Source organism: Puma concolor, chromosome D1, assembly GCF_028749965.1.
Source record: "Puma concolor isolate L17-30 chromosome D1, mPumCon1.1.hap2, whole genome shotgun sequence".
Taxonomy (NCBI): domain Eukaryota; kingdom Metazoa; phylum Chordata; class Mammalia; order Carnivora; family Felidae; genus Puma; species Puma concolor.
This window is the reverse complement of record NC_141676.1, coordinates 18,008,537-18,033,724: the sequence shown is the minus strand read 5'-3', so window position 1 is coordinate 18,033,724 and position 25,188 is coordinate 18,008,537. Positions and strand designations below refer to the sequence as shown.

At 53.2% G+C, this 25,188-nt stretch overlaps 1 protein-coding gene and 1 long non-coding RNA gene across 11 annotated transcripts in view; one reads left to right on the top strand and one right to left on the bottom strand.

Moving 5' to 3' along the window:
• LOC147576526 (uncharacterized) overlaps positions 1-25,188 on the top strand; it is a 126,027-nt gene that overhangs the window by 49,700 nt on the left and 51,139 nt on the right. The gene's annotated exons all lie outside the window — the stretch shown is intronic.
• Positions 7,988-17,454, bottom strand: LOC147576527 (uncharacterized). 2 transcript variants are annotated; one of them, XR_015240862.1, is made up of 6 exons: positions 16,747-17,454; positions 15,819-16,062; positions 13,621-13,721; positions 13,238-13,382; positions 10,897-11,051; positions 7,988-10,162 (listed from the first exon to the last, which is right to left on the bottom strand). It is a non-coding gene; the product is annotated as an uncharacterized LOC147576527 (long non-coding RNA). The 2 variants fall into 2 exon arrangements; XR_015240861.1 differs by having other exon boundaries at positions 15,819-17,449.

The window sequence follows — 25,188 nt, the reverse complement described above, 5'->3', positions numbered from 1 at the left end:
GAGAGGGGAGAGAGACAGACAGACACAGAGACAGCGCCCCGGGGTCATGGAAAATAGAGGGGCCCCGGCCCGGCCACTTACTAGCTGTGTGAGCACAAGCCAAGCGTACAACATCTCTGTGCCTCAGTTGCCTTCTCTGCAAAATGAGGTGGGGGGGGCCTGGGAAGGGGAGGGGAGTTCACATGTGTGGGCGCAGCAAGGCGGGTGTAGGGCAGGCCCCGTGAGCGCCCCCTCCTGCCCTTCCTGGTCTGATGCCCTTGCAGGGAGCGGTCCACAGGTCAGCACTCCAGGGAGGGGAGAGTGGGGGGGAGTGTGGAGAAGCCGGGTCTCCTCCCTGTCACCCCCCCTGTCTTTCCCTCCCCCCTCTCATTGCTCCCCAGGGCAACGGAATGTTCCCGTTTCTCAGAAGGGACAAGGGCACAAGGAGCCCCCGTTGCTGACCTGCCCCTACAGGGCACACTCGGGTGGACGGGTCTCCGGCAGGCCACCACTCTCCCGTGCCATCAGCCGCCTCCTCCCCGCCCCCCCATCCCTCCGTCTTTCCACCCTTAGGCTCAGACTAGCTGTGTCCTCACCTGGTCGCCTTTACCCCGAACCTACCAAGGTCCAAGCTTCCACCTGCGACAATAAATACTCCCAGACGAATCAGCCCCGCTTCTGCCAGCGGGGTGTGCCGGACCCGTTCCATGGCCTGTCTGAACCTCATTCATCTTTAAGCTGAGAATCATACCCCTCGCGGGGCTGGTACAGGTTGAAGCGAAATGCTTGTTCTTCACCCCCATACATGTTTCCTCTCCGTGCAAAGCCACTTCAGAGCCTCCAGACCTCACCGGGACATCAGACCTGCTTCCTCCTGCGGGGATGGTGGCCTCACTGGTGGTCCAGCCCTGGTAGCAGACTGTCCGGCCCTTAGGGAATAGTCTCGCCCTTCCCGCAGCTCTAGCCACTGTTACCAGGCCCAGGAGGGACAGGATTTCATTGATTTTCTCACCCACACCCTACGCCCTCCCTGCCCTTTCTCTCCACGGGGAACCCACTGTGTCGCAGAGAGAGCGAGCGAGAGACAGAGAGAGAGAGAGAGAGAGAGAGCACGCACGTACCAGATGTTCAAGTCGTGTTCCCTTCTTACACATTCAGCCCGTTGGGGTGTTTGATCTCTGGCTTAACAAGTTCGGCCATCTTTCTTAAGAGAATAAAAGAGATTCAGACAGAGAAAGAGGGAAGGAGACAAAGAATGAGCGAGACAATGAGATACAATGAGCCAGACTCAAAGGAAGGTAGAGGAAGACAAAGCCAAAGCCGGAGCAGAGAGGGAGAGACAGACAGGCAAGACCTTCTCTTGGAACCCCCCCTCTCGCCTCCCCTGGGGTCCTCGCCCCTGCCCCCCCTTCCCCCCTTCCCGCTCCCCTCCTTTGTCTCTGGGTCTTCGATTTCCTATTTGAGAACAGTTCCAGCCCATGCCCCTGCTGAAATCCCAGCCTCTGTAACCAGCGAAGGCTGTTTGGAGCCTGTGAGTCAGAGACCAGCGCTGGTTTTTATTAAAGGCAGAAAGAAAATAATCTGATTTTACAAAAGCAAAGCACCTCCTTATAAGCCAAGGCGGCCGTGAGACATCTAACCGCCTGTGATATTTTAAACCATGCATGCGTGCACAATAGCCCCCAACCCCTTCCCGGCCTCTGGTGGGAGCGTCAAACCTGCGTGGGTTTTATTATTATTTTTTTTTTCTGGCTAAATGTTTTTGGGTCACTTCCATCCACCCCCACTGCGCGCTCCTATGCAGGAAACGCCATGAATTCCATTCCAGCCCCGGAACCTCCACAATTAATGGGATCACTGGAAATGCACCAGGAAGGATGCTGGGGGCGAGGGGGTCTCTGTCTCCTTGGTCTCCGGGCGGAGAAGCTTCTCGCCAGATGAGAAGCGGAGCCCCTCCAGGCCCTGCGGCCCTTCAGCTGCAGACGCTGATCCCGGGTCCCCGGGGAGCCCACCTGGGGCGGGCAGCCCGGACCCTCTTTCTGCTCTGCCCCACCACCCTCTGGAGCTGTCTCTTCCTAGAATTCTCTTCTCGTCCAGTCTATTAGCGTTCTCCGGCAGGCTCTGCCCAGTTCAGCCGCATCTCCTTGTCTCGTTTATATTAGAAGAGAAAGCTCTGGCGTGGTTTCCCCTCACCTGAGGAAAGAGATGCTTCTCTTTTTCAAGACACTCAGAGCCTTTGATGAAGCCCAAGAAAGACTTAAATTATAATGAAATTCAGTCTTTTAGAGATGAGATTGCCCAAGCGCGCTTCTAACTGCCTCGTGAAAAGGGCTTGGCTCTCCAGCAGTCAGCAGCTGGGCACCGGGGCCTGCCCTGCATGCCCGCAGGCGGGTCTGCAGCTCGGCTCCTGCCTGTTTCTCCCCCACCCCCCCCCCCGCACCCCCCACCCCTGCAAGGGCTATTACAGTAGCCGGCCCAGCAGCAGCCTCCCGCCTGGTCTCCCTGACACCCCTTCTCCCTCCCCTGCTCCGACCACATCCCTCCTCCTCCGAGGCCTTCAGTGGATCCAAACCCCCAGCGCAAGCACCCCCTCCCCTCCTTCCCCAGCCTTCCCAAACCTTCCGGGGGGGGGGTGGACTGTACCATCTATCGGACCTCCGCACAACCGTGTCTGTAGCCCGGTAAAAAAAAACCACTTCTGGGGCGCCTGGGTGGCTCGGTGGGTTCAGAGTCCGACTTCGGCTCAGGTCATGATCTCACGGTTCATGATATCGAGCCCCCGTGTAGGGCTCTGTGCTGACAGCACAGAGCCTGCTTGGGATTCTCTCTCTCCCTCTCTCTGCCCCTCCCCGTGCACTCTCTCTCTCTCTCTCTCTCTCTCTCTCAAAAACAAACCAATAAATAAACATTAAAGAATGGGTACTAAGTGCCAGGCTCCACGCCAGGGGATAGACACGTAGCACAGGGCTGACCAGAAGAAAAGGTCCCCCAGCACCAGGGAGCTCAAACTCATTCATTCGTTCCTCTTTACCACCAAACACCCGGAAAAGTTGTCTCTGCGGGTGTCCCCAGGTTCCCTGCCCCCACTTTGTTTAATCGCAAGCCAGCCACTTCCATCCTGTCCCTCCACTGAACCTCCCTCATCTAAGACGCCGAGACCTCCAAGACCCCACGGGTTGCTCTGCGTGCATCCCACCTGACCCAGCTGTGGCATGGCCCGTAACTGGCCACCGCCTCCCTTTTAAATCACTCTTTGGTTTCTGCAGGTGCCACTTTCTGCTGGCTTTCTTGCCACCTCACCGGTCACTCCTGTCCCCCTCCTCTGTGGGTTCCCTCTTCGATCTTGTAATGTTGGGGTATCCTTGGTAAAGTCATTCTCGGGGCCTCTTCTCTGCAGTCACTCCCATCAGGACCTCGTCTGCCCTTTGGATTTTAAATTTTTTTTTCAACGTTTTTTATTTATTTTTGGGACAGAGAGAGACAGAGCATGAACGGGGGAGGGGCAGAGAGAGAGGGAGACACAGAATCGGAAACAGGCTCCAGGCTCCGAGCCACCAGCCCAGAGCCTGATGCGGGGCTCGGACTCACGGACCGCGAGATCGTGACCTGGCTGAAGTCGGACGCTTAACCGACTGTGCCACCCAGGCGCCCCTGCCCTTTGGATTTTAAACGGTGTCTCTAGGGGGCGCCTGGGTGGCGCGGTCGGTTAAGCGTCCGACTTCAGCCAGGTCACGATCTCGCGGTCCGTGGGTTCGAGCCCCGCGTGGGGCTCTGGGCTGGTGGCTCGGAGCCTGGAGCCTGTTTCCGGTTCTGTGTCTCCCTCTCTCTCTGCCCCTCCCCCGTTCATGCTCTGTCTCTCTCTGTCCCAAAAATAAATAAAAACGTTGAAAAAAAAATTTAAAAAATAAACGGTGTCTCTAGGCTCACAACCCCCACCTTTGTATCTCTAGCTCAGACCTTGCCCCAAACCCCGGACTCAAATATCCAACTGCCCAGCCAGCATTTCCTCCTCCTCTTCCCCCTCCTCCCCCCTCCTCCTCCTCCTTCTCTTAAGATTTTATTTTTAGGTAATCTCTATACCCGGCCTGGGGCTCGAACTCACAACTTGGAGACCAAGAGCTGCAGGCTCTACCGACTGAGCCAGTCAGGCACCCCCTGCCCCGAGTCAGCATTTCTTCTTAATTGACGTCTCATGCCCAACTTGTCCAAAATGTGATTCCTAAGCTTTCCCATAATTCTGTCCGTCATGCAGCCTCCATCAACGTGGTCAGAAGCAAGTGCGCGCTTTGGGTTCCTCAGGCCAAAACACCCAGCTGTTGTACGGGGTTCCTCCCTTTTGCTCACATTTCACACCCATCAGAAATCTTGCTGACCCTGCCTTCAAAGCGCACCCAGAATTCTCACCAATGCTCCATTTCCACTGGCGCCATGGCGGTCCAAGCCAGCATCCCCTGTCTGGATCTGGTAGCTTCCTCCTTGCTGGTCTGCGCCCAGCAGGTGACGCGCCCCTGCTGTATTCACCTCTGCTGGAAACCTTCCCATGGCTCCCATCTTGCTCAGAGCAAGAGCCTGCAGGAACCTTGCAGACGGGGGCCCCACCCCTGCCCGGACTCCCCTCCTCCCTCTCTTCCCCATGCTTGATTCTTTCCAGGCATGCTTCTTCTTCGGCCTCTTTAACTTGCTGGTCTTTCTCCCTGGGACACTTCTCGCTCTGAAACTTACATGGCTTTTTCCGTCACCGCCTTCACATCTGTGCTCAGATGTTACCTTCCCAGTGACGCCTCCCCTGAGCATCCCGCTCAGAACCGCCCTGCCCGCTCTGCAGGCTCTGTCCTCTTCCCTCCCTTCTTCTGCCTTCGGCACAGCACTCGTCACCGTCTAACGTCTTCATTTGCCTTCACTAGAATGTGGGTCAGGGGAGTGGGTTGAATTGCGTCCCCCCAAAAAGACACGTCCGAGTCCTGAACCGCGGTGGCTGTGTTTTCGCCTTACCTGGACTTAGTCTTTGCAGATAAAATTAAGTCAGGGATCTGGAGATAAGAGCATCCTGGATTTAGGGTGGACCCCCCAAATCCAATGGCTGTTGCCCTATAAGAGAAGACAGGGAGAGGCTTGAGACACAGAGACAAGGGGAAGATGGCACGTGAAGATGGGGACAGACAGCGGATGATGCAGACACGAACCAAGGATCGCCAGGAGCTGCCAGGAGCAAGCAAGAGTCTCCTCCAGAGCCTCCCGAGGTAGCGAAGCCCTATCCACACCTTGAATTTGGACTGCTGGCCTCCGATCTGGGAGATAACACCTTTCTCTTGCTCTAAGCTGCCAAGGTGGTGGTGTTGCCTCAGTCCTAGGAAACCAAGGCAGGAGGATCCTGGTTCTGTTTTCCCCTGCGGCCCAAGCTCCAGCATGCCGCCAGGCAGTGTGGTCACGCAGCACGCGACCGGACGAGTATCCTTCCCCACAACCCGGTGCCCCGTGCTGTCAGGGAACAAAGGGGGACAGGCATGGTCTGCCCCCACCCTCAGCTCTGGGAGCAGCACAGAGCCAAGAGCCCTGGGGACCCTGAGCAGCTGGCACGTGTACCCCCCGGCCCCACTCCCTCATTTGCAAAATGAAAGGGAAAGTTCTGCATCCTGTGGAGGTCCTGGTCGAGGGGATCAGATGGTACGCTGAGTCCGTGCCCCCCCCCCACCGCACACTGTCCTCCTCTCCGAACTCCGGGAAGCCCCCATGCTTGTCTGCCTCGGAGAGCCACTCTTCATGGTTTTTTATTCAACGGCCCTTAACGATATGGGAAGTATCCGTGCTGTATCATTAAGTGGGAAAAGGCTGGTTACAAAATTGCATGTGCATTAGCTCTGCTTGCAAAAAGTGGGCATGAAAGCACCGCCCGTGACCAGAAGGAAACTCTAACTCAAGTGCCCAGAGCCCAGAATCTGAACCGTTCTTTGCGTTCCCATTGGGTGTTGCTCAGAGCCCATCCAGCGTGGGCAGCGGGGAGGCCCCTCTTGCCTGCCTTCGCCCCCTCCTTCTCATCTCCCATCCTGCCCTCAGTTTCCGGAGTTTTCTTGTATTTCCTTCTGTAATGCTTTGTGAGTTTCTCCATAAAAGTCAAGCACCTCTTTTGCTCGGTTTATTATGAGGTACCTTTCAGGGTTGTCTTGAGGTTTTGAAAGGAGTCTTTTTTCTCCTGTACAGTTTTTATTTGTTTGAGTGGCGCCTCGTTCCGGACACACCTTCTATGTTGGCGCCTCCTTGGAGCAGTCCCTGACTCCCCTTCCCGGCACCCTGAGCGTCCCCTTTACGCCTCTCCCAGGTTTTTATTTTTCTTTGCTTAATTTCTTTACTTGTGTGCATTTCGCTAATGCAAATTATCCATTCATGGCTGTCTTCTCTCCAGGACTGTGACGTTTAAGAGAGGAGGGATAGGGTCTGTCTTTTTTTTTTTTTTTTTAAGTTTATTTATTTTGAGAGAGAGAGAGAGCCGCATGAGTGGGGGAGGGACAGAGAGACAAAGGGAGAAAGAGAGAATCCCAAGCAGGCTTTGCACTGTGCTGTCAGCACAGAGCTCAACATGGGGCTCGATCTCATGAACTGTGAGATCATGACCTGAGCCGAAATCACAAGTCAGATGCTTAACCGACTAAGCCACCCAGGCACCCCAGGGTCTGTCTCAATCCCAAGTACAATGCCAGGATTTAGTGTAGAGCCTGGCACCCAGTGGGTGTGCAGGAGGGTGTGGAATGAGTCTCAGGCACACACCCAGGGGCGTAGGTAGGTGTGTGTGTAATCCAGGCTCGGCTGCTCCTGCTTGTAGGGATCTGGGTTCATCACTTCACTGTTTTGTGCTTTAGCTTCTCCAGTGACAAAGGGCGTGGCTTCTGGGTGCCCTTACAATGCTAACACCCTTTGGTTCCATGAAGAGAGGGCGAGAAAGGGTCAGAAGCAAGTTGCTTTCCGCAAGGCAGGCTCCCACATGTAAGCAAAAACTGACGGAGGGTTTCCAAGTCGCCAGCTGGCAGTTATGTTAAAAAGCTAAGCCATGATAAAGAACACGTGGAACCTGTCTGTCTGTCTATCCATTTATCTATATAATGGAATATTCCTCAGCCATAAAAAAAAGAATGAGTTCTAGCCATTGGCAACAACACGGACGGACCTAGAAGGTACAATTTTTTTTTTAATTTTTTTTAATGTTTATTTATTTTTGAAGGAGAGAGAGACAGCGTGTAAGTGGGGGAGGGGCAGAGAGAGAGGGAGACACAGAATGCGAAGCAGGCTCCAGGCTCCAAGCTGTCAGCACAGAGCCCGACGTGGGGCTCGAACTCACGAACTGTGAGATCATGACCGGAGCCGAAGTCGGACGCTCAACCGACTGAGCCACCCAGACGCCCCTAGAAGACATAATCTCAAGTGAAATAAGTCAGACAGACAAAGACAAATACCATATGATTTCACTCGTATGTGGAATTTAAGGAACAAAACGAACACACAAAGAAAAAAAAAGAAACAAAACAACAGACTCTTAACAGAGAACAAACTGGTAGTTGCCAAAGGAGAGGTGGATGGGGACATGGGTGAAATAGATGACCTTGATGAGCCCTGAGAAGTGTATACAATTGTTGACTCCTACTGTGCATCTGAAACTAATGCAACACGATGTTAAACATACTTCCAAAAAAAAAGATTTACCACGTCTTTTTCCCTGACTGACCGCCTTCAGATGCCCTCACACCTTCTGCGGGGGTAGAGCCCTCCACTGGGAATGGAGATTCCTGGCCAACACCCAAGGGGAGGTTCAGCATTCCACAACAGCTGAGCAGCTATTCCCCAGGAAGGGTACCAGGGGAAAGTAATAATGGCGACTGCATCATCGACGCTGGACTTGGTCTTTGGCCGAACCGTCTTCTCATCTTTTCTATCTGGGGCTCTGCCCTCCAGCCTCCAAGTCCCCCACCCCATTAAGAGGAGTTTTGAACTGATTACTAAGAATGAATAGCAACACAACTGAGACCTAGATACTGAGCTTGTATTACAGCGAATGTTCTTACTCATTCTAGAAGACTGTAGATTCTTGGGCAATTTCTATATAGCAATGCAAATGAAGTCAGTTTTACTTCTTTTGAATTCTTACACGATTTACTCATTTCTTCTTTCCTCATTGTGTTGATTAGGTCTTCAGTTCAATGTGGAGCAGCGTCAATGATAGAGGGTATCCGACCTCACTCCTGACTTAAAGGAACTAGGCCTAACGCCTCATCCTTGAGTGAAATATCTGCTTAAATTTCTTCATAGATACACTTCATCAGATTAGGGATGTTCCCTTTCCCCTTATTTCACCGAGAGTTTCTGTTTTAATCACGGATATGTGTTCCATGATATTAAGTCTCTTTTCTGCATGTTTTGAGATGACGCTCTGATCTTTCTCCGTTCGTCTGTTCGTGTGCCGCGTCGTAGAATAAATTTTCCAATATCGAGCTAAGCCTACATTCCTGGGTTAAACTTTACGTGATCGTGATGTACTTTAAAATGTGAATTGCTGAATTCCATCAGCTAATATTTTATTCAGAGTTTCCTGTCCCATTTCATAAGTGGGATTGGTCTGTAATTTCTTTTTCTTGTACTGGAGCTATTTTGGGGATCCTATGACAAGGTACTTTGAACATCAGGTAGCACTGGAAAATTTTAGATATTTAGCGATCCGCGCAGAAGGCCTCCCGTCTGGCTCAGGGGGGAGATACACCTGTGCAAGTGGGTCGGCCTGCCCACACAGGAGAGTTGGAGAGGCTCCTGGGGGGCGCGATTCAGGATTCATCCATGATTTTGAAGGCTCTTGGTTCTCAGGAGTCCCATTTAAGACACAAGGAGCCCTGAGAGTGGATCACAAGCTGATTTCAGGATTAGCTGCCAACCCATGAGACGGGCAGAAAAGGGCTGTTCCACCTGTCTGACCAGTACCGGGACCATTCCTGCTGGGGAGATATCACATTAGATTGTGGTATCCTTGGCGACCAAAGGAGTCCATGTCTATGTTCTTCACCGGCATATGGAGTAAGGTTGGGGGCGGGGGGGCAATGGTTGAACTCTTTGAACCAACAGGTCTTCTTCTAGCCAAGTTGTTCTAACATAAGATCAATAAGAAATATTTTATTCCTAGAAGGCGTTTTGGGGGAGTCCAGAATCCTGGCATAGTCCCAGCTTTGTCCCCAAGCAACAGTTTGCGTGCCCCCTGGAAATGGGATGGGATCCTCTTCTGAGGCCCCCAAGAATGTTGAGGTTGTAGAAAGAGCCTTGGTGTCTGGAGTGGGAGACTGGGATCAAGTCCTGATTCCACTTGCTCTCCGTGACTCTGAGTTCTCGACCTCATGTGTGAGACACGGATGATTACACTCCACCTTCTAGGATTGTAATACTGATTAAATATGACAAAAAGCGCCGAGGGTCGGTCTGGTACGCAGTCGCTGCTCAGTCCATTCCCTCAGTTTCCTGGGAGGCTGAGGGCAATTACACAGCATAAAAGGAGTCACAGGGGCAGAGCTGTGTCCTGCTGCCTCAGGTGGAGCACTGAGCTCCCCAGTGCAGACTTGAAGTCCCAGCAGATTCGGACCAGGGCCATCTGGGAGGAGAGCCCGCCTGGCCCTGGGCATGGCTCTGTGACAGGGAGGACAGGGACTGCGTGACCAGCTGCTGAGCGCCACGAGAGGCTCAGAGAACAGCTTGGCTTGTAAACTGTCAGGAGCCAGAGGAGGAGCAGACCTAGGTGTTGGGGAGGGACGACTCCGATAGGATTTCCCGTCGGGAGTGCGGCAGGTAGCAGACTCTGACGCCTTGGGGGTGAGTTCAGAGCAGGGTTCCCTGCGATCGCTCCACCTGCTGCCCTTCCCACGGAGCATCCATTCTGGTGTCCAACCCCCCATCCTCTCCCTTCCTCTCCTCCCCCCACCCTCCACTCATCTGTGTGTGCATTAGGTTGTCCCCCCACTCATTCCCTCGTCACGCCGCCATCCGTCTGCCCATCCATCCGTCTGCACGTCCAGCCGTCCTTCCACACATCTGTTGACTTGTCTCTCAATAGGTACGGTGATAATAATAAAAATTACAGTGGCTGATGTTTCTTCAGGCCTCCTTCGTGTCAGCCACGGTTTTAAGTGTTTCCCAGGTATGCCTTAGCCCTGGCAACAAGCTAAAAGGGAAGTTCTAGTATTATTTCCATTTTAAAGGTAATAAAACTAAGGCCCGAAGAGAATGATTCGTTTGCCCACCGTCACACAGCCAGAAGACAAGGGGATACTAGAGCTTAGGTGGAACCCAAGACATCTGGCTCCAGAGCCCTCGCTGCTAACCACAGTGCTAAATGGCCTTCCAGATACCACCCAACACCATCCAGCCAGCCTCCTGTCTTTTTAGCCATCCTTCCACCCATTGACCCCCCAGCCCCAACCTCTTTATATGTCCCCACCTATCCTCTCCGCTCTTACCCACCTTCATCCCCAACCAGTCTCTCCATTTCCTCATCTGCTGTGCCGTATACCCACAAATCCACCCGTCCACTCGCCAAGTCTTTTTTTTTTTTTGCACTACCTACCCGCCCGTCCACCCAACAGCCCTTTACTAAGTCCCTTCTCTGCTAGTGATGATGTCTAGAGATGCTTAGTCTCCGACATCAAAGGGCTCAGTTACTCTTTGGGGAGGCACACTGAGATAAAACAGTGGGGTGACCCAATGGGATACGTGCTAAGGGAGAAGGAAGCCCAGGAAGCTAAGGTGCACAGGGAAAAGGTCCCTGCCTGGAAAAATCCAGGAAGAATCCCCGAGGATCTGGAGACTGATTTGGATGGGTCACAATGATCCAGGTGGGAGAGATGAGAAATGGCCTTCCAGGCAGAAGGCTCCTTCTCTGCAAAGGACGATAGTCACCTGGTAGATGGTTCCAGTAGATCGCAGGAGACAGTGCTTGCCCAGCCCTGGGCAGCCCCCTCTGAGTTCGTCAGTGGGATGAGGACAGGTCTAGTCAGGGGCCGGCCACAGTAGGGCTGTGGGCCAACATCCGAGCTGAGACTCGGGGCAGCTCTCTGGAAGAGAAATCCCAAGTCCAGGGTTCCTTTAAGACCCACTTGCTGTCTGGCTTCCCCCAGAGCCATCCCGCATTTGCTATTCTGCGCACTTTCTGTGTATTTGCAAGTTCTGATTGAACAAACACTAGCTGGGGCACAGTGAACCCAAATAATTGTGTGCCTGTCAACGGTACATGTTAATTGGAGAGTTGTAGAGTCCGCGGGACGGGTCACAAGGGAGCAGCCAATTACTCCGTGTACCTATTTGAAAGGCTCCCGCTCCCGGAATCCTGACTGGCATTAGAACACTCGTATTGGTCCGTGCTATTGATTTTCCTCCCGCCTCAGTTGATGGGCTCGTTAATTGACAATTACCTTTTTCCCTGTGTTGGGAGAATTGACCACAGGGACCTGAAGTGTTCAGTTTCGTTGGAGCTGAGCTGAGCCTGTACCTGTTTAACCTGTAACGAGTCCCAACAGCCAACTCTGGGGAGCTGGGGCCTCCCAGGAGGAAACAGGATGTTGGGCGGGGGTGAACCTGGGTCCTAATGGGAGCAGACTCTGACGTCGAGCCTGCTGGGGCCTGGACAACAAGGGCTCACGGAGCGAGGGTGGACCTGGGTGAGACTGGGCCGAGCCTGGGGCTAATATGCAAAGCTCCCAATGGGACGACCGATTCACATCTGGCTCCAGTGGGCAGTGAAGGAAGGAACTACTGTTTGCTGAGCAACTACTATGTTCCAGGCACTTTTTTTCTAATCGGAGCCCCCCCCACCCCGCATCAACTTTTAATACTACAGATATGCTATACATCTGTTTATATATTGTATGAGTGCTTTATACATTAAAAAGTAAGATTTTTTTGTAACCCCCCCCCCCCCGGAAGCAATTGTTGTGCCCTGAGTGGGGGGGGGGACATTGTCTCCCTGAAAATGTATGGTACAGAGAAACTAAGGCAGGAGCCTTGGTAGGGGTGGGGTCCCACTACTCCAGATACTTTGGGTCTGGATAATGAACCGTGATCAAGGGTGAAGTCTTAGGCACTAAACTGGGTTCACATCTCTGCTCTGCCACTTACCGTTTGACTTAACTTCTCTGAATCTCAGTCTTTTTTTTTTTTTTTAATTTTTTTTTTCAACGTTTTTTATTTATTTTGGGGACAGAGAGAGACAGAGCATGAACAGGGGAGGGGCAGAGAGAGAGGGAGACACAGAATCGGAAACAGGCTCCAGGCTCCGAGCCATCAGCCCAGAGCCTGACGCGGGGCTCGAACTCACGGACCGCGAGATTGTGACCTGGCTGAAGTCGGACGCTTAACCGACTGCGCCACCCAGGCACCCCTCTCAGTCTTTTTATATGTTAAATGGAGCAATAGGACTTCTCCGACATGAATGAGGTAATGAATGCACGTGAAGCGCTTAGCACATAGTAAGTTCTCAACAAATTGTAGCATCTGTTGTAGTCATTACCTCCAGAACCTCGCTGGCTAGGGGGACAGAAGTTCCCGGCGTGTCCTTTGCTCATCAGGGGCATGGGCCATGTCTTACTGGTCACAGTGACCCCAGCCCTGGCCCTTGCTCCCGTGTGGACTGTCAAACAGGTTCACTCTGGCTCTGAGCAGGCCGAGCCGCAGGAAGCCGGTCAGGGACACAACAGCCGAGGCCGATCAGCACCTGGGGGCCACGTGTTCCTCTGGGAACACCATGTCCCGCCACCAAGAGGAAATTGCTGTTTTAGCCTCTGCAGATGTCTGAGCGACTTCAGAGACTTCCTTAAACTCCTGCCTCTCTTAAGTGGCCCTGCCAGCCCCTGCCCGAGGCTGACCCGAGGTGCCCAGGTCTGACGTGTTTTGCTTGGATGAGGGAAAACCTCCCAGACCGGCCTGGAGGTCAGAGTCGCTGGCGGGGCATCAGGAGCAGACCTTCCTAGCGGGCCACGCCCCTCAGGCCAGGCCAGGCCCACATCTTACAAAACCTTCCCCGGGGTTTTGCCGCTGGGAGGTAGCACGGTGGGTCTTGCCCGTTTTTTTTGTTTTTTTGTTTTTTTTGTTTTTTTGTTTTTTTTTTTTAAGGGCTAAGGATTTTAAATTCAAATTCAGCGAAGAGGCACCGCCCCCCACCACTCCCGCTGGCGGCTCCAAGGCTCTCCAGTCTCTTCTAGGTTTGTGAGTTTCGTGTTTCCCCACGGCCTGCACGGAAACCCACCTTATCACACGCCGATCCGCCAGGCACGAGCCCCGGACTTTGCTTGGTCTGGTGCGCTGGTTTCCATTTGTTTTTAAGCTGTTTATCCCTTTCTTCAAAGGAAAACTATGCGGAAGCCCAAGTGATATGGCAGAGGAACAACTACCTGCAACAGGGAACAGAAACAGAAGTTAGCCCACGAGTGAATGTCCCCGATCTCTTCCCCTCCCACGCTCCTTGCCTTCTAGACAGCCCTTCAGGTGCTCTGCTCTGGGCCGGCCATCCCTGTAGCTGGTGAGAGAGAGAGACAGAAAAGCAGAAAAAGCCCGAAACCTGGTCGCTCTCCTCCCTTCCCGCCCGCCCCCCCCCAATCCGGAAGCCCCAGGGCACAAAGGGAAATTTACCAGTTGGTGGTGAGAGGGGTTCAGACCCCAGCCCAGCACTCGCTAGCTGGGTGACCAGGGACAACTGTCTTCACCTCTCTGAGACTCCTCCGCTTAGTCATCTAGAAAACAAGGAAGAGAACCATGGCCGCCCGCCTCTCGGCTTTGCTGGGAGAACAGGATGAATTTGTGAACATAAAAACAAACCCCGAAAGGCTGTCCCAAGAATTGGAAAAACACCTCGAGGAGTTTTGTGTCTTTTTTTTTTTTTTAAATGTTACAAATAGCAGAAGCAGCCCCTCCATGAACTGTTAAGGAAGGCAAGCCGGAAAATCCAAACGACTTACGTTTTACTTAGCGGCGGGGGGGGGGGGGAGGGGAGGGGAGAGGGGGAAGCACTAGTGTCCGTCCCCACCCCCAGCCCCCCCTCCGTGGAGCAGACCTTGCTCTGTGCTCTCCTCTGAACATTTAGTTCTCTGGGCCTAAAATCACTGAGTTTTCAAACTGTTCCTGTTCTGGTTTGGTCTGTGAAGGCTGATTCTGCAGAAGAGCGGTTTCAGCCCCTGGGTCTGCAGCGCTGAAGCCCCTCAGAAGCTTTGGTGGGGGTCGGGACGGGATGGGGGGAGGGCACACAACTACCACCAGCACCAGGTTTCGGTATTGCCCGAGGGCATCCTCCCCTGGAGGCCCTTCCGTGACACCAGCCTTCCCGGGGGAGGTGACAGTGGGGAGGCAAAGGGCCCTCATTGTGCTGAGGGGGAGGGATTGACGTCCCCCTGGCAAGGGTCCTGGGAGACCCGTATGAGGCCTGGCTTTGTTCTCATGCCATCACCGTGAAGGAGGCGGGGAGAAGGGCCCTGCGGGGTAACCCTGGAGCCCCCGCACTGCCTAGGAACCAGCAGAAGGACGCCAGCGGGGCCAGAAGGAAGCACTTTGTTTTTGCGATTTTGGAAGGGAGGATCCCAACAGGAAACCAGTGACTGTAGGAGTCTCCTGTTGCCAGGGCCTGTGCGAGGCTCCTTCAATGGCAGCTCACTGTATCCTCGAATGACTCTGTAAGGCAGGCACTACGGACCCCTTCTCCAGATGGGGCAGCTGAGGCTCAGAGGAGTTAAGTGAGCCACCTAAGACCTTCCCCCACCCAGTTAACGACCGTGGTGGAGGCAGGATGGTCAGCAGCATAGAGTGAGCTGGTGGGGAGAGGGCAGAGGGAAGGAGACTTCCCAGGAGCTGTGCAGGCCTCAGAATTCATGTGGCCCACCGGGTCAAGGTGATGTGCGCCAGTTGGCTGATCTGTCTAGCGGGGGGCACCATCCAGCCAGCCGACCCTGGCTTACCGGGCACATGCTGGGGGGATGGCTTGGCGAAGACCGAGATGAATAAGACTGGACCTGATCTTCAAGCCCAGCACGGTCTGCACGACCAAGCAGGCCACGGGGCTTAAGCGTAAGGCAGAGTGACCACTGTCATTATAGAGGGGTGTGTGGGAAGGGCTGTGGGCCGGAGGACGGTCACCAGCGGGATCAGAGGAGGGCGCTGGAGCCCGGCCATGAGAAAGAAGGGGAGAAGGAGTGCTGCTTTGCTCTAGCAGAGCTCCAGCCCACGGGATCGTGGGCCACATGGTATGTTACTGCTTGCGTTTCACACGGGCCCTGCTAGATGGGAGGTTTCCAGCTGGTTCTTTCTTCTTTCAGTCTGCTCTCGGCCACGGTGTGGTCTTTTCCTTCATGCCGCCACCATCACTCTAGACGCCTAGGGCCCCCCACCTTCTGGTTGGGGGAAGGTTGGGACTCGGAGTTATCCACCCATCCAGGTAGGTTGGAGAAGGGCTGGGCAGTGTCTGGGCACAAGGGCATCACTCCGGACCAGATGCTTGGTCAGTGACCTCTGAGCCCGTCCTCGGTGGTTCACACAGACAGTGATGGGAAAGGAAACTCGGGGCTCATGTGACCTCCCCGAGGCCCCCTGATGCTGATGACAGCCTCCCTGCTCCCGCTGGGGCTCAGGGTGTCTCCATAACCCAGTCTCCTTGGTCGTTCCTTTCTCCTTCCTGTCTCTTCTCACCTCACTCTGCAAGGATGCATCCCAAAGCGGTAAAGAGCCAGGACTCTGGAGCCCAGCCCCTGGGCTCTGAACTAGAGCTGTTTGCCTTGAGGCAAGTGACTTAACCTCCGCCTCGATTTCCTCATCTGTAAAGTGGGGATAAGAATAGGGCTTACCTCTTTGGCTCGCTGGGAGGATTCGTGCCAAAGCACATGCTTTTTCTGAGACTCCACACTGGCCTCCAGGAGATGAAATGCCACACCGGTTATCCTCAGGGAATCCTAAGCGGGGGTGGGTGGGGGGGAGTGACGGTGTGATTCAGGCAGACGATGGTCACTGCCAAGTAGGGGTCCAGGACGCAGGTGAGGTGAACGGTCAAGAGGAGAGAGCAGTCCTGTTGGAGAGTTTGAAACCTAAATTCTGGAATGGAGAAGCAGCAAAGAGAAAAAAGTGAGGGGTAAATGTAGCATCTAACCCGGCATCAGGGCAAATAATGTGGGATCGGACAGGGAGCGATGGACGATGAGGGAAGGCACTCCAGGTGGAGGGTCCTGGCTGGGCGAAAGCACGGCGGCAGGGAGGCATGAGGTGATACACGGTGGATGTCGAGAGCGGGTCTGTGAAGGGACATCCGTGAAGCCAGACGCCTCGCCGGGGGCCCGCAGGGCTGATCTCAGGCGGTCCTTACACTAACCCCGTGAGTCCTGTTATTATCTGTGTTTTATAGATGAGGAAACTGAGGAAGCTCGAGGTGGGGAGCTCTTTGCCCAAGATCACTCGTTAAATGGTGTCTCTGCACCCTGAGTTCATCCATCTGTCTGCAGAGTTGGGAACTTGCCCAGTGCCCCACGCTGTTACCCAGGCAATGGGAGAAGAGTCACGGAGAAGCTGGTTCAAGGCCAGGAGGAGGTCCTGGACAGCTCCACATGGGGGTTTCAGCTTCACCCTCCTTAGGAAGGCCGGTCACCCACAGGGGCCTCACACGTGTAGGGGTGTCCCCAGACACCTAGATTCTCAGCCGTGGGCTTTTTATATTTCTGGTTTTATGCTCCAAGACTTTGTCAGAGGCTGAATTCTGTGTTCTACTCAGCTCCCAGTTCCTACCTGCCAGGAGGAAATTTTTCCGTGGGCCCGTGTTCTCATCTGCACAGCTCACTGTCAGCATGGCGGGTATCATCCTGGTGACTCCAGCATAAATCAAGGCTTCCCTATGTTCCAGATGTCCGCTTTCTCTTCTTCGGTGGGTCCACAATATTTCAGAGGAGCAGTTTTCAACCCCGGGTGCCAGTGAGAATTAACCGAGAGCTTTAAAAAATTCCAATGCCCTGGGCTTGCGGTCTATACGAAGGCCCAGGGGTGAGGCATTTTCAAAGCTCCTCAAGGTTGAAAAGCCCTGCTTTGGAGAAATCTGCCGGAAAAGTCTGCGGCCCCTCTCAGCACGGCTGGGGGTTTCCTCCGCTCACATCAGCATAATCCACCTTATTAAAGCCTGCGAAACACAAATCAAAAGGTTCCTGCTGGCCAGAGAATGGGTCTTTGGAAAACGGAGCTGAGGTGTCCTGGGGCGAGTTCTAACTGTGCCCGGGGCCAGTCCAGCCATTGTGACTTCAGAGCCACCCTGTACCCGCGCGTAGTTCAACGCCCGTTCGGCCGGGATAGCCAAGGCCCCGCGGAGATTTTTATTGTCCATTTTATATTGTCGAACGGCAGCCTTAGATGCTTGTGGTCATAATTTTGAAATATTAAATTACACTGAGCATTAAGGGCTATGTTTTCTGTTAGAAGACAAGTTAATTGGCGCTCTTAATCTTTAATTTTGAGATTTAAGCCAGTTTCCCATTTAGCTCTAATTGGTAGTGTTCCGACAGCCCTCGCTGACCCCAGAAGCCTTTGATATGCTTTAGAAATCCTTTTATGGAAGCCCCTTTTTCTTCTGCCCTGCACATTTAATAGATTTGTATTTCCTCCGTCATCTTTCCTTCTGTGGAGATATTTTAAAATCGCACCGTGTGTCTGCAGGGAATAAATGCCTCCTCTCCAGCAAATGTTTTTTTATAGTGATCGGCAAAAGAGGATTAATTGCCCCCATTCACACACACACCTCTTACTCGCTGCGTTCCATTTTCATACGGAGATGTTTAATCCTTTCTTCCACAGCCAGGCTGGATTTGTCGGTAAATGCTTGTGCTCTCCAAGTGATGTTTCTGGAATAGACCTTAAGAGAGCATCTACTCCAATCACTCTATTTTACAGATAATAATCTCACCATAATAATGCTTTATGTGTCAGGGGAGAGCACTCATTGTGAGGATACGGATGAGGGTGGTAATGAGCCCTTCGTCCCTGGAGGTGTTCAAGCACAGTTTGGAAGCAGCTTGTCAGGCGTATTTTAGAGGCGAATACAGCATAAGAACTGAGAGGTTTTAGCGTCTTCTGACTTGGGTTTAAATCCCTGCTGCTTACTGGTCCCGTGGCCTTGGGCGGCTTATCAGCCATTCTGAACCTCTCTTTCCTACTCTATAAAATGGAGTTAATAACAATACTTAGCACATAAAGTTACAGTAGAACCGAGTGAAATAATACCTGGCCCTTAGTGAGCACTTAATAAGTGTGGGTTACTGTTATTAAGTGTTATAGATGGCAGCCGGACTTCAGGAGTGGGAGAGCAGCGAGAACAGGGAAGCAATTGTCATAAAGACCTTTCCATCATCCTCAATCCCCAGAACTCAGTCACCCACTAGCCTTTCCAAAGTGCCGTCACATCTGGAACCTCGGTGTACCCTCAACGGCCGTCCTTTATCCAGACTACATAACAGTGTCGGGAACGGGAGGCTCAGAAAGGTGTATTGAGTTGCCTAAGGTCACGCAGCATAAGGATAGAGCCCCCGGAATCCCAACTCGTCCGTACCCCTCTCCACCCCCTGCTTCCACGGAGACAATGCTCTTGTCTGTCGGTTCCGTTATCCCTCTGGTTTATCATAAGGACGTATCTTAATATCGCAGGACGTTCCTGAGCGGGGTGGGCATGCTTCTGGCCTGCCCAGATTCTCACCGTGAGGGTGCCGCGCGCCAATTCAAATGCAAGACTTGGAACTGTTTCTTTTACTCCCAAGTATGTAGGGCAATCAAGCAGTCCGGTAATAATCATACATAATGTCGGATACTCCTAATGTACTTGTTTCGTGTGGCACTCTTAGAATTTTAATTTGATACAAGGAACATTATTACTCCATATTCATTAAGTCGCGTGTTAACCTCTTTTAAAAACCCCTTTTCCAGCAATAATAGAAGACAATTTTACATGAGGAAAGTCATTTGGGAAAGAAGATCCGCTCGATAGGCTTTCCCCGAGCCTCGCCACAGCCTGGCCTGACCCCGCTGCGTTCTTCCACACGGTTCCGGTCTCCCTGCGCCGCGGTTTAACAATATGAAGTAACAAAGGCCGTTTACACCGCGGGCCCATGGACCCATCTCGTAGGAGGGGGTTCCACCGGCTCAGCTCACTGCTCAGCTCCCGAGAGCGTCCCCTGGCAGAGGCCCTGTGTAGTCAGCCTTTTGCATCAATGTTATGTTCCCAGGAAGCCTCAAGGCTCCCAATCATGACAGTGAGAATCAGAGGAAAGAAGGGAACAGGTTGGGGTGGGGAGATCCCGACTCTCCTTAAAGATGTACACACTCTAAGAGTTGGGCTGGAGAAGTTGGAACATGGATGAAAGCGGGCTACCTTACCTTACGAGGTAGCCCGTCTAGAGACGCCGAAATCCACCAACAGCCCCCCCAGCCACACACACACACCTTCCGTTGTAACTCCTCACACCAAAGGAGACGGGTCTGCAGGGCTACACCGGCCCTTACTCTCTCGTGCTGACCTCCAGCTAAACCAGCTGTTCCAGCTGACTTCAAGCAGTGCCCCAAGAGCTCCTGGGGGTGGGGGGGTGGGGGTCCCACCCTGTCTCTACACTGGGCAGCCCCCGGTTTTGTTTTCCGAGTTGACTCTGCACAGAACTTTCATGTGAAGAAGGCACTTGGAGCCCAGGCATCCTGAACCTGTCTTACCCCCCGTGTTTTGCGGATCAGGAAACCAAGGTCCAGGGAAGGACGGGGTTTTATTCCAGCCGTGTGGCTGAGTTGGCATGAGAATTGAATTCTAACCCGGCTGCGGCACACGCTCTCGATTGCATTTGCCCTGCAGTAACACCAACACCGTAACATCCTTCCCCTGATCTTGGGGGGCCGATACTATTTACTGCATCCTGACGGCATGCCAGAAACTTGTTCTGGACAGCACGCACCCTCCCTTGTAAGGCTGACGGCAATTCCACACGGCATCTATAGCTGTCCCCGTCCTGTGGGTGAGGTCACTGGGCTCTGGGAGGTGAAGCTCTCGTGCGTGGTCAGCCAGGGCGTGGCTGAGCCGCGCTTGAATCCAGGCCACTGCTGGGATCCCAGCCTCTGCCCTTCATCCCTGTGCTTTACTGCCTGGAACCAATCGCCTGGAGCCTCCATTTACTACTCTGTGAAAGCAAGTGCCTCATTCCCGTCCAGCCCAATTTACACTCGAGGTTCAAGTCGAAGGGATATAAAAATTCTTGGCCACGTCAAAAGTGCTGTAAAAATGCACAACTCGATACTGATGCCATTATAAAATGTGGACAAATTATTTGGTTTGGGGCCTTTTTGTTAATGCATTAAAGATTCTGGCAGGAAAAAGGGGTCTTTGCTCAACAGTGTATGATGCATTATGGGTTTATTCATTCAAAAACTTCTATTTAGAACCCTTTCTGGGTTCAACATTGGCTCAGGCACCAGGGTTTCAGAGACCAATAAAACCAGTCCCAAGCATCTTGAGGGTTGGGTACATATGCCCAACCAAGATGCCCAAGCATCTTGAGGGTTGGGCATCTTGAGGGTCCTTGGAGTTTGCCAAGAGATAAAGCAGTGATTACATTCCAGCGAGGAATGCTCTGGAAGCCTACAAGGGCACCGAGGGGGCCTAGACCAAGTGTGCTGGCCAAGAACGCAGGCTCTGCTCTAGATTGCCATGAATCCACATCCTTGTTCTTCACTTACTGTGTACCCTTGGGCCGTATCCTTGACCTCCCTGTGCCCGAGCTTTATCTTCTGTAAAATGGGAATTATGAGGGGCGCCTGGGTGGCACAGTCGGTTAAGCGTCCGACTTCAGCCAGGTCACGATCTCGCAGTCCGTGAGTTCGAGCCCTGCATCAGGCTCTGGGCTGATGGCTCAGAGCCTGGAGCCTGTTTCCAATTCTGTGTCTCCCTCTCTCTCTGCCCCTCCCCCGTTCATGCTCTGTCTCTCTCTGTCCCAAAAAAAAAAAAAAAAAAAAAAAAAAAACTTTAAAATAAATAAATAAAATGGGAATTATGAGAGGCGATAACAGAGTCCTACCTCAAAGGATGGCTATAAATATTTCATGAGCCAGGGACTCTTTGGAAGTCTGATAAAGACTAGAGACTCCTGGGAATATTGTTTTTCAATGCATCCAATAAAAATGTATTGGATTAGAAGGTGCACTAACTACATTAAAAATAGTACCAAAATATTAAAACCACAAATTTATAATTTAGCACGATATGTGCTTCTTTATTAAAGCATTCAATAATAAGATCTAGAGGCAGGTCTAATAAGCACCATAATTTCGACGCAGTGATAGGCATAAGTGGTATCTCAAGGCACCTGCACCTATACAACGTGAGAGGCATTTATATGTGATTTCTAGAGGTGACGCACAACTAAAGGAAATACCCAACTCAGTCGACATCAGTGAACGCAGAGCTGTGATTTTTTCTGATTCCCTTCCAAGTTCTCTGACCCCCTGAATTCTATCCAGATGATCCTCTGGAGGCCCGTGGACCCGGGTGGCTAAGTCCTGCCCCTAGGGAGACCCTCTGGTGAAGGGAAGGACGGGGCATGAGGCTGATGGGCTGGGCAGGAGCAGCCGCGGTGGGCTCAGGAAGGAGACCTGCCCTCGCGAAGCTGCCGTGTAGGTGGGGAGCCCTGAGGTCAAAGCGGTTGCCCCGTGCGGTGTCTTGGAATTGAGTCGCGCCGGTTGAGTAATGACGTGCCAAGACTAAGCTTGGGCGTTTCCAGAAACTCATGCACCTGCGTCATCCTCAGCTTGTAAGAACTACGTGCTGGTTAAAGGCGGGCTCTGCCAGGGGCGCCTGCGTGGCTCAGCCTGCTGAGCTTCCGACTCTCGATTTCGGCTCAGGCCACGATCTCACGGTTTGTGGGTTCGAGCACCCAAGCCTCAGCCAGGTGCACTCACGGGGTAAGTGCTCTGCGAGCATCAGGTACTCTTGTCCTTGTCATTTGCGACAGCACAGTTAGCACTGTAAAATGCCATCAGGTTGGGAACCCAGAATGAGCCCCTCGTAGACGGTATAGCCCCGAGGTTCAGACACAGGCTGGGGCTCGAGACCACCTGCTTGAAACCAGGCTCTGCCTCTAACTGGCTGTGTAACTGTGAACGGTGTTCAGCCTCTCTGGGCCTCAGTGTCTGTCCTCCGTAGAACCAGAAAAATAATATCATCAACTTCACAGTGTGGTTGCCAAGACTGAAGGATGTATGTAAAAGGCTTAGAGGGGCGCCTGGCTGGCTCCGTCGGTTAAGCGTCAGACTTCAGCTCAGGTCATGATCTCGCGGTTTGCGGGTTCGAGCCCCGCGTCGGGCTCTGTGCTGACAGCTCGGAGCCTGGAGCCTGCTTCGGATTCTGTGTCTCCTTCTCTCTCTGCCCCTCCCCTGCTTGTGCTCTGTCTCTCTCTTTCTCCCTCAAGATAAATAAGCATTAAAAAATGGGCTTTTTTACTTAAAAAATAAAAATAAAAAATAAAATGCTTAGAATGATCGCAGGCTCATGTTAGATGCTCATCTGTTAGCCCCATTATTAGCATTGATACTTATTGCCCAGTGAGTGAACCTAGCAGCCCCTAGCACCTATACTTTGCTATTTCCTAAAATCCGATAAACTTCGTTAAAAGTCTAGGAAGGCACTTAACAAGCTCAGTTACTTCTTCTATGGAATAATTTATCGGCCAGAGCCACGGTCACAGATCAGAGAACCTGAGAAGGTTTTTGGAGCAGTGAAAAACCCACGTATACTATGCCCGTCATATACCACTTACGTTCCCTTATTCGATCCTCACCGGGGCCTCTCCGAAGAGTTCCCATAATCCCCATGTTACCGATGAACAAATTGGAGGTTCAGAGAGGAGAGGAGATGAGCCCAGGTTTGAATCGCTGAGTGACAGAGCTAGAATTGGAACCCAGTCCCGTCCTACCCCCCCCCCCCCCCCCGGGAGTCTCAGCGGCAAGGACTATTTCCTGCTGAGCCGGAAGGGTGAGGCCCGTCCGCCTGAAGCCAGCCTCCTTGATCCCCACGCTGTGGTCCCTGTGGGTCCAACAAAGCTGACAGCAGCCAGCATGTTTGCTCTGTGCAAACGAGCTGTGTGCGTTTATCTCATGGGCACTGAGCTGTAGCCTTCCTGCTTGATGCCTGAATTTGTAATGCGTCACGGCCCTCCGGGAAGAGCGCGGCTCCCCTTCAGGAGTTAGGGATGGCGGACGGAGCTTCAGCAGCTGCCAGGCATTGTACCCAGAGCCGCCATCGTGACCCTGGATCACGTGTCCACAGGCCCCATGGCTGGAACAAAGACCCGCTGCCTGTTTCTCTTCCACTCCTCTTCCGTGGCAGTCGGGCGTGAGAGAAATGGGTGCTAGGCGCACAAGAGCGTCCCTGAGTTCTGGGAACCCAGACATCCACCCGTTCATTCCCTGAATGCACGTGCAGAGCACCTGCCGTGTTCTGGGCCCTGCAGATAAAGGGATGATAAGCAGTTCCTGGATACAAGAGCTGCCACTCGGGGAGACACACGTGTACGCGTCACCGTGGCCCTGGGACATAGGTGGGGGTGTTGCAGAGGGCCACGGGAGCCGAAGGAAGGGAGTGGCTACTTCTCCCTGGGGTGAGGCTTGGACGGAACCAGGGAAAACCTTCAAAGGATATGCCATAGAAAGCCACGTAGGTGTGCACCAGGCAGAGACGTGGAGGCGGCCGAGGATGGAGTGGACCAGGACCGCCACTTAGCGGTCACCTCCCAGTGCCGGGCGGGCTCTCCATCAGGCACCTGACCTGCTGTCTCTCACCTCATCGCCACAGCCATCTGATGGGGGCAGGCCTCAGCGTCCTCATCAACCGTGGAGGGAATGAGGCTCGGAGATGTGGAGGTACTTGCCCAAGGTCATGGCGCTGGGAGTGAGGGGTGGAGCCGGGGTGCCCCACTCCAGGCTGACTCCAGGGCTTGTGTCGTTCATACTGAGCCCTGCCAAAGGTGACCCACGGGCAAAGGCCCAAAGGAGGGAAAGGGTCTGAAACACTCAGAGAAGGAAGCCGGAGCGTAGAAGCTCACCAGGATGGTGAAAGGGTATTGGAACCAGAGGACAGGGCCTTGAGTGTCGAATCCTAGAGAATGTCCTGTGTTGCTGGGGTCAGTCGTAACGAATGGTCGCTGATGAATCCCTTCTCCCCGTACCCACATCCTTGGTGTGGATTCTTCGAAGAGATGAAGTCTATTTCCCCACCCCTTGAATGCGGGTTGACCGGTGACTGCTCTGGCTAATAGAATATGGCGGCAGTGATCTTGTGGGAGTCCCAGAGCCTTCAAGAGGTACGCAGCTTCCCATTACGGCCTCTGCTGCCCACAGACTCCACTCGAGGAAGCCGGGGTTGGGCTCCTTGAGGACTAGAGGCCACGTGGAGAGAGACGCCCTCCCCCTGCCACCTCAGCCATCTCAACCGAAGCACCTTGAGTCACTGGACACGTCCAAGAGCCCATCCTGGATCTTGGTCCCAAACCATCGTATGAATGCAGCCACGCAAGAATGACTCCAGATGACCTTTGGTAGAGCCACTGCGCCCAGCCCAGACTGCGGGATCACGAGCAAATATATGGCTGGCTACCCCTGAATTCAGCACAACGACCTGAACTCCTCCCAGCCCAGCGATCTTGGAAACATCCCGCTATGTGGAGGGCAAGCATGCGAAGGCCGGATCTGAACCTAGGGACCCATCACATCTCAACCGCAGGGACAGCTGGGTTCTCCTTTGGAAGCTGGAACCAAACGGCCTCCCCTCCTTGGCTGATCATTTGTTTTACTGCCATTTCTGCCTCCATACTGATGGCGGAGGCAGCTGCCAAAATAAACTAGGGCAGGCCTCACAGCCAGAAAACACCAACTGCCTGGATGTCTTTGCTTGTCTGTTTGCATACCTTTCTTTTTATTCGTGTAGACTCTCCCCTTGGGGACTCAGGGTCACTGGGGAGTGGAGTCTGTCTCAGAGACAGGCGCCGAGCCCTTAATATACACCAGGCACTTTGATGGACACCATGATGATGATGCAGCTACTATTATTTATGGATTCCGACTGTGCGCCTGAGACGTTACCTACTGTACCTTTAATCCTCGTAGTGATGCTGAAGGACTGGTGCTGTTGCCTCGTTTCACTCGGGAGCTGTGAAATCCAGG